Here is a 14,008-nt window from a genome sequence, read left to right as displayed (position 1 = left end):
GACCTTACCTCTGGCTACTACAATGTGGAAGTGCATGAGGATGACCGGAGATTCACAGCATTTACGTCGCCATTTGGATTGTACGAATACAATCGTATGCCGCAGGGGTTATGTAATAGTCCTGCAACCTTTATGAGGATGATGCTAAACATCTTTGGCGATCAGAACTTTCTTAGCCTGCTGTGTTACCTTGACAATGTCTTGGTCTATGCGCCCACTGAAGATCTGGCTATACAGCGCCTGGAAATGGTTTTTGAGCGTCTCAAGGCTCACAACCTGAAGTTGGCGCCAAAAAAGTGTAACTTTCTGCAGAGGTCTGTGAAGTTTCTGGGGCATATCATTAGTGCGGATGGTGTAGCTACAGACCCTGAGAAGGTGAAGGCCATTACAGGAGTAACAGAAGCTGATCTGATGGAAGATGGCACTGACATTCCATCTCAGAAGAAATTGAGGTCATTCCTTGGGATGGTGGTGTATTATCAACAGTTCATTGAAGGTTGCTCGACCATTGCAAAGCCTCTCTTTGGATTGACTACTGGACACAAGGCTCCACGCTGGAAAAAGAAGCGACGCTCACCTGTCAGGAAGTTGACGGCTGCCGACTGGACAACAGAATGCAGACAGGCCTTATTCCAGCTAAAGCAAGCCTTACTGGAACAGGTTTTGTTGGCCCACCCCAACTTCGAAAAACCCTTTCTACTCTCGGTGGATGCGTCCAGCAATGGCTTAGGTGCTGTGCTGTCCCAGGTGCAGGAACAGGGAGCTACAGCGAGACCTATAGCCTTCGCGAGCAAGTCCCTCAGTTATGCGCAGTCGAGGTATCCTGCGCACAGGCTCGAGTCCTTTGCCATGAAATGGGCTATCTGTGACAAGTTCCACCACTGGCTACGGGGACAGCAGTTCACGGTATGGACGGATAATAATCCCTTGACATACATTCTGACCAAAGCAAAGCTTGATGCTTGTGAACAGAGATGGGTCGCCAAGCTGGCACCGTACGAGTTTGACATCAAGTACATCCCTGGAAAAAGAAATGTTGTTGCAGATGCTTTGAGCAGAGAGCCCTTCGTACGACCCAGTGCACTCCATCGCCTGACAAGGGTCCCGTACGAGACCTTACTAGCTGAAGCCGACGCTGTGCGCACAGACAGAGTGCAAGATGTGTTTCGCTGGTCCAGCCACCCCTTTGACAAAGCCTCTGACTCCAACGAAGTGGTCATTAGCTGTCAGGCTACTGTTGACCCCCCATCTAGTGCTTTATCAAGACATGAAGTTGCAGCTGTTCTTCATTCACACAGGTGCTGGGGGGGTGAAGTGGGCTCACATGCACTGCTGTTGCCACAGCTTCCACAAGCTGTTATGCCATCAGAGCAGACCGATGTCGATGTTCTGCCACACGACCTACTGATGAGTAAGCAGCGTGATGACAACGTGATCAGCAGAGTGATCTTCTTTGTGAAGAGGGGGAGAAGACCATCCCGGAGAGAGCGTGCCCATGAGAGTGTTGAGGTTTTGTGTCTTCTCAGAAGTTGGGACAAGTTGACCATGAAGATGGGTGTACTGTATCGTGTTTCAAAGAATGTGGTTACAAAGAGGAAAACGTATTTGTATGTGGTTCCAGCCTCCATGAAAGCAATGGTGTTGAAGGGTGTCCATGATGAAGCTGGTCACCAGGGCCAACAGAGAACAGTCTACCTGACAAGACAGAGGTTCTTCTGGCATGGCCTGGAGAGGGAGGTAAAAGCATATGTGAAGTGCTGCAGGAGATGCGTTGTGAGCAAGACTCCTGAACTGGAAGCAAGAGCTCCTCTTGAGAGCATAATAACAACTGAGCCTCTTGAACTAGTGTGCATAGACTTCTGGTCTGCAGAAAATTCTTCAAACAAGTCCTTGGATGTGCTCGTTGTTACTGACCACTTTACCAAATTGGCTCATGCCTTCTTGTGTCCGAACCAGTCTGCTAAGTCAGTAGCTCATCAGTTGTGGAACAACTATTTCTGTGTCTACGGGATGCCTCGCCGTATACACTCAGACCAGGGAGCCAACTTTGAGAGCGCTTTAATAGCTGAACTGTTGAGTGTTGCAGGTGTTCAGAAGTCTCACACCACGCCGTACCATCCGATGGGGAACGGGTCCTGCGAAAGGATGAATAGGACGTTGGGAAACATGATCCGGGCCCTGCCAACGAGAGCAAAGCACAGATGGCCTCAGGCGCTGAAGTCCCTCACGTTTGCGTACAATTGTACAATCCACGAGACCACAGGCTTTGCCCCTTTCCTGCTAATGTTTGGGAGGACGCCAAGACTGTCATAGAGAACCCAGAAGTTGTTGACTATGACCAGTTTGTTAAATCTTTGAGGAAAGATCTGAAAGAAGCCATGAATGCAGCACAGGCATCTGCAGCGAAGCAGTTGAAGAGGCATGCTGACCTTTATGACAGAAGAGTCAGAGGAGCACCAGTGGAGATTGGGGCTCGAGTGTTGCTGGCTAACAAGGGGGAGCGGGGAAAGCGGAAGCTTGCTGACCGTTGGGAGGATACTGTCTACCTTGTCACTGGATTGAATGCTGACAGTCACACTTTTAAGATTCAGAACAGCTCCACTGGACGGGAGAAGACGGTACATCGCAACCTGATAATGCCAGTCAACTTTCTTCCTCTTCCCCATGCTGCCGTTGATGAGGGAACAGACATGTCTGGATTAACAGAGTCTGAGGGCATGAATGACAGCCTTGTGGTCTCAGCTGCCATGGACACTGCAGTGGATGATGATGCTGAGTACAGAACAAGAGTGTGGGTGTCAGAATTGCCTTCTGAAGGAACAGGTGACACAAGCCTGGAGGGTGATGTGCGATCCTTGGATGCTCAGGATATTCCACCTTTGGATTCTGTGGAAGATATACTGCAGCTGGAAGGTCTGCCTCGATCAGAGAGTCTTCAAGAATCTGACCGAGACCGTAACAGTGTAGTGAGTGAGCTAATTGACCAGTCTACTTACGATATCCGTACTGACCTACCAAACTCGGACCATTCCTTACCTGATCAGTTACAGACGGACTGTGTTGACAGACCCACTATTGCAACAGTACACAACACTGTTACCCCTTATGCTGTTGAAGGTAGTCGGGGTCGTATTAGGTCAAGGGCAGGAAGACTATTTAAACCAGTGTCAAGACTGATTGAGATTATGAATCAGCAGACAGTTAGCTCTTGAAGGTTTAATATGTGAATAGAGGGTCAATGGTATTGGCATCTTTTATTTGTTTTGCTTTTACATCATTGTGACCATGATTAGAGGTTGCAGGATGGTAATGTGACGGATATGATCAACTCTCTTATGGTAGTTTATTTTATTACTTGGATGTTTTAAAGTCACTGAGTGTACTTAACATGTAACAGGCATGTTTACCTATGAGGGCTAAGGGGATTGATCAACCGCTTTTCACTCTAATTCTCAAGGAGAATAGTCTAATGACTGGAATATTTAGTGACTGATTTAAAGCAGGGTCTGCATCCTTGGTATACACAGCTTTACCTTTTAGTTTCTCTATTAGGTAGTATATAAATATATCAATTTTTTTTTCTCTGGATTATTCTGTACATATGTTGAGTGTTTCTGTATCTGGTATGTTTGCACAGTGCCGTTTTGTATTTTTATTATTTTTCTTTGCAAGTGGAATTCAGTAGGGGGGAGTGTAACAGGGTTATATTGGTGATTCCCCTTGCCACTTTATTGTTAAGCCAATGGGTTTTTGGTTTTAGTTTTGTCTTGCCTTCACCTATTCAACATGGCATCTTATTGGCTGGTTTGCGTAGCTTGCTTACGAGGGGGGATGTTTCAGTTAGAATCGTCCCAGTGAACAAGCACCAAACCAGCGGTAAGTTGTTGGTTGCAAAGCACTGTACGTCAAAAGTGATTTTTATACTCCCAAGTGATGATTTAAATGTACAATTTATATCAATCGGTTTGTAAATGTTATTCGAACATCACACATAAGATGCAGTGTTTTTTTGAGAATATTGGTTGTGCATTTTGTTGTAAAGAATTCCCGCCAGTACTAGCTAGCAACTTACTGTGTCTGGTGGGGGGGGTTCATATATTTTGTACAGTGCGTGAGTGCAGAGTTTGGATGGTGAGCCGTTGTTAAGGTTGCGAAGGTTCAACTGAGATAGGAACAATAGCACACCTGAACTTGGTTAAAATAATTGTTTAATTCAAAAGTTAATAAATGGCAAATACAATTTCCGTATATACGGGTTCAATGTTTCATCACGCAGGATAAGACAGAGAACTGATTTGTTCCTGACAAAGATAATATATATATACTCATGACAGAGATAGTTCCCGCTTCCGAGCCGGCCTGTCAGAGTAGAGACTGGGCGTGGTTTAGACTCACCCAGCCTATCGTTGGTGTTGGCGCATAAGCTGGTCCCAGCCCCTTTTCGCTCTCTGGTGTCCTGTCGCTGTTGCTGTGTAGATTACGCTCCCTCACCCCAGAGACTGAGGTCAGACAGTTCTGTAACATTGTCTGAGATATTTGCACCTGTATACAATGTCCACTGTTCTCGCTCAAGGCTAACTACAGCTTCCCAGCACTCTTATCTGGGGCTAACTGTTACTTCCAGCACACACACACAGACGCCCAGGCCAACAGTTAGCTAATATTCAATCACGTGTGTTATAGTATTGGGTTATAGTGCATAACTCAGAACCTCACATATGTTCTTCGTGTGTATAGTTTATCTGTTATTGTCTATTGTACACCACAGTCAGCAGTCTCCTGATTCACCCCCCTCCCTCTACAACCCTCCTGTGCCTCTCTAAGATTAGCACAGTTTCGGTCACACAGTACAGTGCCCTTCTTAACACACACACATTTCACACTGCTGTTCATATCTTATGCTCAGATACATTTGTTGCATACACACACATATTTCAGGCTGTGGCCTCATGGTTAGGCCCTGAGCACTGGTAAGAGTGAGAACAATGGAAAATGCAGGTTCACATGAGTCAGCAATTCAAACTTTAATGCATAAGAAGCCCTACTAGCTTATAGTTAGTTAAGCATGTCAAAAACCTTATAAAACCCACACCGTGCATTGCATGACGTGCAATTTTGTGCTGTTCCTATCAGGTACATTGTTAAAGATATTATATTGTATATTGTAATTGTATTATTTTGGTAACTACAGCCCAGTGAACAAGCACCAAACCAGCGTGCGTGAGTGCAGAGTTTGGATGGTGAGCCGTGCATTGCATGACGTGCAATTTTGTGCTGTTCCTATCAGAATAAATCTCCATGACTGGTGCTACACGTTGGAGTTCGTGTCGAGGATTGATTGTACACAACGCAAGAAGAGTACTGTTACACGGGGGTCTTCTCCCCTGCTGCGGTGTCCGTCAGGGACTTTTGTCAACATCTGCAGAACAAGCAACCATATCACACATAAAAGCAATCAATATGAATCCACAATAACAAATACGAATAGCCGACAGTCAGCGGAGAGACCAGGTGCATTATTGCGCATGAAAGAATAGTGAAGACATGCAGCTCCCCTGTTGTTCTCTTACGGACAATACAATTATCCTACCTAGAATAGCCTATAACACCACAATGCAATGAATCATTGCATTATTGTTTTCAAGCGAGTTTCAACATAGCCCAAATATTTATCATTTATATTTTAAAATGTATGATATTTTATGTGTCAGAAACACAACCAGTCACAATGTTTTCCTCTGATTAGGCTACTTCAAAAGTACCTTGTAGGCATGCGCACGTTTGTCCAAAAATATAATTCCAGCGACCTCAAAATGGCTTGACGTTAAAAAGGTTGGATGGAAACCTGGTTATGTGAGTAACTTTGCAAGTAATGTTGGATAAAAAAATGTCACGACAACATGGGAAATCATGCAATTTATTAGGCTACAGGTTAAATAAGTTCTGATGAACTTCAGAGGGTGGTGAAAGTGCAAGGCGATGAGCTTGATGCTCCTTTCAATAAAAATTGAGGGTCTTATTCTGGTGACATGAGGATCTATGCCTGGCCGACGTTTGACAAATTATCTCATGTAGTATGCTATACCCGCACAGTATCTGCAAATTGTTGGCTAGAGCGCACGTGCCAATATCAGAGTGGGCATATTCGTTATACCTACGCAACATTTATAGTGACATAACTATCAGCTTAGCATTGATAATGCGATGGAAACCCATTTAACTTGTATTTTTTATTCGGTACATGGGAATTTAATCGCAACAGTTATTTCTATATGCACAATATATTTTATGCACATACTTTTATCCCCAACAAGTCAATTTGATGGAAACACATCTCTGTTGAGAAAATGTCCAATACAACATACAGAGATATAGCCAGACGCATGTTTCGAAACACAAAAAAATAAAAAACGATTGCAAGTCGGACTGCGAATCGCAAAACAATGTTTCAACGTCAAGAACACGTCGCTCTACAAAGCACAACGGCCCGGAGAGCTCTGCAGGTAGTCAGCACCATAGACAGCAGTACCCAAGCAGAGATTCATCGAAACATTAACATTAATCGCAGCACATGACAGGCTCATTTAGCCGATAAATAGGCCGACATTCAAAGATAAAGTAGGTCTACAACTACAAAACTGGCACAGCGTAAGCAACACATGCGGCAGGCAGGCAGTGTCACACACACATACCGCCTGCCTATAGGTGCAGAGAGGTGATGATAAAGAGGGCCTGTAATAACATTGACTGCATTCATCTTAACCAAAGACCAATAAAAACAGTTTTTAAAAAGTCACCAGGTTCTCTGCTCAGCCGATCTAGCCATGTTGTGGTTTCATGAAGCTGCTTCCTCGTGCGCCCTCTTCGCAAACTCAGTTGTTGCGTTATTTTGTCAGGCCGTCTCTTTCACAGTGTTCTCCATTGTGTCATAGGCCTCATCTGTGCGCATCTGTCTGATCTCAGCCATCCAGGTGTCAATTAGGTCCACGGCAGTGTTTACATCTATCCAATCATTTTGCAGATACTATAGTTAGAAAGGATGCACGTTTTCTTTAGTAAACAATTCCAAAACATAAATGTAAACTCAAATGTGCAAATTTTTTAAATCAGGTCATCGACTTCAGAGGCCGACTTTGGTGTAAGCTTGTATGGCTATGGTGCTTTATATGGTGCTTTATTCGGCGCAGGGCTTCAAGGATCATAGGCAGGCTCCGTATAACCGCTTCTGTGGCCTGTTTCCAGGAGGCCCAGCTTGTGTCCAATAGGCTCTCTCCATCTGCATTTTTTTCCTGTTCCTCCTCAAGTAGGCCATCTTAAACCTTGAGAAGCTAGAAGTCAAAAAGCAGTACAGGGTGCTCCAATATGCCAACAAAAACACGTTGTTTTCGCTACACAAGGAACATGCATCATTCATTAGAATTAAATTGAGGTTGTATGCTGCAGCAGCAGTGCATATAGAAAGCCTTGTTCGAACAGGTTATTTGATTAAATCGACACCCGCGCCGAGGCTACGCTTCAATCAAAGTCACTGCTATCTTGGATCGTCACTACAGTAAACCCTAACCATAAGGGCCAGTTAGGGTAAATGGAGCGTTTTGAATTTGGAACCTTACCTTAAAACCACTTCCAATTTGAACTTCAAGGGGATAGGGATTTCCCAATGATACCGGATAGCACAGAACCTTCCATCGCCTCAAGTAGTCCCTGTCACGCCAGAGCTGGCGCTAGCAGCAGTGGTTGGGTTTTCCATGCCGGTTTTCTTGTTGCAAGGACGATGACTAGAAGAAGTAGGTTGCAAGGACGATGACTAGAAGAAGTAGGTTGCAAGGATGATGACTATGATAAGTAGGTTTTAAGTGGAACACAGGATGCAATTAAAGTAGTAATATTCTCTCGCTGCTTGCGGTTTAGCGCACCTGATTTGTAGCCTACTTTTTATCCAGATCATTTTTTACATGTACTACTCCCTTCACAGAACACGCAAACTGGCTCTAACCAGAATAGAAAGAGGAGTGGAAGGCCCCGGTGCACAACTGAGCAAGAGGACAAGTACATTAGAGTGTCTAGTTTGAGAAACAGACACCTCACAAGTCCTCAACTGGCAGCTTCATTAAATAGTGCCCGCAAAACACCAGTCTCAACGTCAACAGTGAAGAGGTGACTCCGGGATGCTGGCCTTCTAGGCAGAGTTGCAAAGAAAAAGCCATATCTCTGTCCAGTGTCTGTGTTCTTTTGCCCATCTTAATCTTTTATTTTTATTGGCAAGTCTGTGATATGGCAGCCTAGTTTTTTTTAGCCTAGGCAGACGATAGTGGGCGCTAGATCTTCACTGTCTTCTTGGATTGATGTGCATTCCCGGCTCGAACATAAAGCATCCTCCATAAAGGCTGCAAAGGCATTATTTTCCTCCTTAACTAGTTTTAATGGCGGGCCGTCTGGGAAAAAAAGCTAGGAAAATATGTGTACTGTCTTAATACTTGAAAATAAAGGAGAGCCGCACACTCTAGGAGCTCAGATGCAATTTTTATTTTTTTATTACTGTCAGGCTTTTTATCAGGGGGAGGGTTTAGTATTATTATAATTTTTTTGTCCAGGAGAGGGTCATGTAATTTGTAGTCGATGAAATGGGGGGCAGGTAGCCTAGTGGTTAGAGTGTTGGGCCAGTAACGAAAAGGTGGCTGGATTGAATCCCAGAGCTGACAAGGTAAAAATCTGTCGTTCTGCGCCTGAACAAGGCAGTTAACCCACTGTTCCCCGGTAGGCCGTCTTTGTAAATAAGAATTTGTTCTTAACTGACTTGCCTAGTTAAATAAAGGTAAAAAAAATGAAATGTCATATTGCATCAGTGTTTGTTAATTAGTTGCTTATTATATATGTGGGCCCGATGCTGCCCCTCACCCCTGTGAAGACTTACAGAAAACATTTGACCTCTGTCATTGCCAACAAAGGGTATATAACAAAGTATTGAGAAACTTTTGTTATTGACCAAATACTTATTTTCCACCATAATTTGCAAATAAATTCATTAAAAATCCTACAATGTGATTTTCTGGATTTTTTTTTCTCATTTTGTCTGTCATAGTTGAAATGTACCTATGATGAAAATTACAGGCCTCTCTCATCTTTTTAAGTGGGAGAACTTGCACAATTGGTGGCTGACTAAATACTTTTTTGCCCCACTGTATAATAACTTGTACAAGCCCAATAATAGATTTTATTTGAAAATAACAATAATTTCATACCTTGATTATATTGAGACAAGATCACATGTCTCTTTTTTTTATTTGTGGGAATACTTGAACAGAATTCCTAAATTAAATTAATTTTTAGTTAAAATTCCTTGTGATTTTAGGCTTTTTTTAACCAAAAAATGTAATACTACAAATAATTAAAATCACTCACGGGCTGGTTTTGGCCCACGGGCCACCTATTGCCGATCCCTGACATATGTTTATCGCATTCAGTACCGTTTCTGTTGAATTCAATGTTGCACACCGTTCTGTGGCACTGAATGCAACCCGGCTCTCGTGCAAGTGGGAACTGGAACATCTGTGTAGATGTGAATTGCAGGTTTTAAGGTAGTATTTCTGTAAGCTTACGGGGTTTTTTTATCAGCAAAATATAAATTTTTATATTTAATAGATTTACTATATGAATACAGTTGTCAGGGACAGGCCAGGTTGGCTATTTTCAAGCTATTCAGAAAATATAGTTTACCAATTACTTCACACTAGAAGAAGTTAAGTTACACTAAAGCTACCCCTAAGAAAAATACAGTTTACTTAACTAAAACTACTTTGATAAAGTTGCACACTACTTCCAAACTACTTTGTCATAAGTCTGAAGTGTCATAGAATGCAAATAGCAAGAACAGATTACTATATAGTCAAAATATCCTATTAAACACAACAATGTTTCAAGTGAAAATTAGACGGGTCTGATGCTGAAAAAGAAAATACATTATTGTCTACTACACCCATGTTTTATTTTTACAAAAAAAGTAGTGTTCCAATATTAACTGCACCGCTACTTGGCAAAAAAATAATTAACTACTGAAAACATTATCAATATTTGAATTTAGTTCAACTACCACCAAGCTACGCAAAATGTAGTTTAATTACTAGTTTAACTAGTCCTACATGTAGTTCACTACTCCCCAACACTGGCTATTTTAGCCGGAACAGTATGCTCAAATGACCTCTTGGAGTAAGGATTAATATTATTTATTTATATAAGAGGAAATGTCGAAAGTACCAATCTACAGCTATAAAAAATACATATGGATAAAAAAATCTCTGCCCTTCTCAGGATAATTGATTTTCAAATGACTCCCTGTCATCAGTGGCTATTTTAGCATGTACAGTTGAAGTCGAAGTTTTCATACACTTAGGTTGGAGTCATTAAAACTCGTTTTTCAACCACTCCACAAATTTCTTGTTGACTAACTATAGTTTTGGCAAGTCGGTTAGGACATCTACTTTGTGCACGACACAATACATTTTTCCAACAATTGTTTACAGACAGATTATTTCCCTTATAATTCACTGTCACAATTCCAGTGGTTCAGAAGTTTACATACACTAAGTTGACTGTGCCTTTAACCAGCATGGAAAATGCCAGAAAATGATGTCATGGCTTTAGAAGCTTGTGGTCGGCTAATTGACATAATTTGAGTCAATTGGAGGTGTACCTGTGGATGTATTTCAAGGCCTACCTTCAAGCTCAGTGCCTCTTTGCTTGACATCATGGGAAAATCAAGACCTCAGGAAAATAAAAATTGAAGACCTCCAGAAGTCTGGTTCATCCTTGGGAGCAATTTCCAAACGCTGAAAGGTACCACTTTCATCTGTACAAACAATAGTACGCAAGTATAAACACCATGGGACCACGCAGCCGTCATACCGCTCAGGAATGAGAGGCATTCTGTCTCCTAGAGATGACCGTACTTTGGTGCGAAAAGTGCAAATCAATCCCAGAACAACAGCAAAGGATCTTGTAAAGATGCTGGAGGAAACGGGAACAAAAGTATCTATATCCACAGTAAAACGAGTCCTATATCGACATAACCTGAAAGGCCGCTCAGCAAGGAAGAAGCAACTGCTCCAAAACCACCATAAAAAAGCCAGACTACGGTTTGCAACTGCACATGGGGACAAAGATCGTACTTTTTGGAGAAATTTCATTTGGTCTGATGAAACAAAAATGGAACTCTTTGGCCATAATGACCATCGTTATGTTTAGAGGAAAAAGGGGGACGCTTGCAAGCCGAAGAACACCATCCCAACCGTGAAGCACGGGGGTGGCAGCATCATGTTGTGGGGGTGCTTTGCTGCAGGAGGGACTGGTGCACTTCACAAAATAGATGGCATCATGAGGAAGGGAAATTATGTGGATATATTGAAGCAACATCTCAAGACATCATTCAGGAAGTTAAAGCTTGGTCGCAAATGGGTCTTCCAAATGGACAATGACCACAAGCATACTTCCAAAGTTGTGGCAAAATGGCTTAAGGACAACAAAGTTAAGGTATTGGAGTGGCCATCGCAAAGCCCTGACCTCAATCCTATAGAACATTTGTGGGCAGAACTGAAAAAGCGTGTGTGAGCAAGGAAAGTGGTGATCCTAACTGACCTAAGACAGGGAATTTTTACTATGATTAAATGTCAGGAATTGTGAAACTGAGTTTAAATGTATTTGGCTAAGGTGTATGTAAACTATCGACTTCAACTGTACATCTTGGTGAGGCAAACAAAACGGAAATGTGGGGATGCATGTCACTACACAACACGGCACTAAACAATACATTAATTCCACTATAACTGTGACAAACGGAGCCCACAAACTGTTAGTGCCTACATAAAGCTGTCCCACAGCAGTCCCAACACCTTACTTACCACTGCTACACCTGGCTATCAGCAGAGCCTTGTCTGGCAGCGAAACAGTTCATTCAGCCTCATTTACTGCCTTTAAAAAAAAACATGGCTGACTCTCTTAAACAAATGTGGTTTCTACTGACAATTGAGATTTACAAACTATGGCATAAGAGGACGACAAACGGATAAGAGGCAATCCGCCATTTAGATTAAGACATTAATGAGCGAGCTAGGACGGACGTAGCCATAAGTATTTGTTCAACACTTTTGAAATATACAGCGACAGAATTCAGAACATGAGCCGCTCTTAGTGTTCTCCCTGTATACCAAGTCAGAACCGTAGGCTAAATAACGGGGGCATATAAGCAGACAATGATATCTCTTACAATATTCGATGATTACATTTCTCTAAAACAGGTTAGTCTACATGTGCACCACCAAGTCAGAACAGTAGGCGAAATTAAGAGGGGAAAATAGACCAAATTATTAGGGGTAGGCACATGGGCTACTAACAGTTTACTACACAACACACACTTAATATTACTTTCTTAGCTACAGTATGCATATTACATGATTTATGCAGCAACATACAACACATTTTTGTGCTCCCCTTGTTGTGCTGTGCTCACTTGAACAGGAAGGTGGCGCAGCTGTCCTTCACAGGGTAATTTTGACATCAGTCTGGCATTCTCTGAATTTATGGTGCTTTCAAGACAACTGGGAACTTGAAAAAAAAAAGTTTGAATCATGACGGCTGTGATCTATTTATTTCATATATTTTTAATCTCAATTTCCATCTACGGACTGAACATACTCTCCTGCAACCCGCCTCACCCAATGTGGTACGGATCTGCTAATTTTGACACTTTAGAACCGGAACCCCCATCAGAAGCTAGCCAGCTACTAGCTAGTAGTCAGTTAGCCAATGCTAGCGGTCATCACCGTTAACTCGGACATCAGCCAGCCTCAGCCCGGTCAATTCCTGCCAGTCTGCACAGCGCGATATCAACCCAGAGCATATCGGACTGCTTTTTCTCTACCACATCTCCGGATTCCAACAGCAAACTCTGAACCTTTACACCGGATCATCGCAGCTAGCTAGCTGCTATCCGAGTGGCTACTCCTGGCCAACGACTCTGTCCCGAAGCAAGCACCAGTTAGCCTGGAGCTAGGCCCATCTCCCGGCTAGCCGAAGAGGTCCATCAGCCAATTCTTGGGCTACAATACCTATTTTGCCAATTTGGCCTGGATCTTTTTACTGCCAACACAGAGCCCCGCTGATCCATCACGGCTGGTCTGCCGACGTAACCGTCCAAGGGGGTTTTCAACAGGTTCTTCCGTTGCGATGTCCCCCGGAGGCCCGCCTGCTAGCCCCTGCCCTCTAGCTGTCTGAATCGCCGTGTCTCCAGCTCGCCTAGCTACTCACTGGACCCTATGATCATTCAGCTACACATGCCTCTCCCTTATGTCAATATGCCTTGTCTATTGCTGTTTTGGTTAGTGATTGTCTTATTTCACTGTACAGCCTCCAGCCCTGCTCAATATGCCTTAGCTAGCCCTTTTGTTCCACGTCCCACACATCTGGCTTAAATGGTGCCTCTGGAGAAAACCTCTCTCATCATCACTCAATGCCTAGGTTTACCTCCACTGTATTCAAATCCTACCATACCCTTGTCTGTACATTATACCTTGAATCTATTCTTCCACGCCCAGAAATCTGCTCCTTTTACTCTCTGTTCCGAACGCACTAGACGACCAGCTCTTATAGACTTTAGCCGTACCCTTATCCTTCTCCTCCTCTGTTCCTCTGGTTATGTAGAGGTTAACCCAGGCCCTGCAGCCCCTAGCTCCACTCCCATTCCCCAGGTGCTCTCATTTGTTGACTTCTGTAACCGTAAAAGCCTTGGTTTCATGCATGTTAACATCAGAAGCCTCCTCCCTAAGTTTGTTTTATTCACTGCTTTGGCACACTCCGCCTACCCAGATGTCCTAGCCGTGTCTGAATCCTGGCTTAGGAAGGTCACCCCAAAAAAATCCAGAAATGTCCATCCCTAACTATAACATTTTCCAACAAGATAGAACTGCCAAAGGGGGTGGAGTTAGCCTGCAGAGTTCTGTCTTACTATCCAGGTCTG

The sequence above is a fragment of the Salvelinus namaycush genome, chromosome 6 (assembly GCF_016432855.1).
Source record: "Salvelinus namaycush isolate Seneca chromosome 6, SaNama_1.0, whole genome shotgun sequence".
NCBI lineage: Eukaryota > Metazoa > Chordata > Actinopteri > Salmoniformes > Salmonidae > Salvelinus > Salvelinus namaycush.
This window is presented reverse-complemented; position numbering follows the sequence as displayed.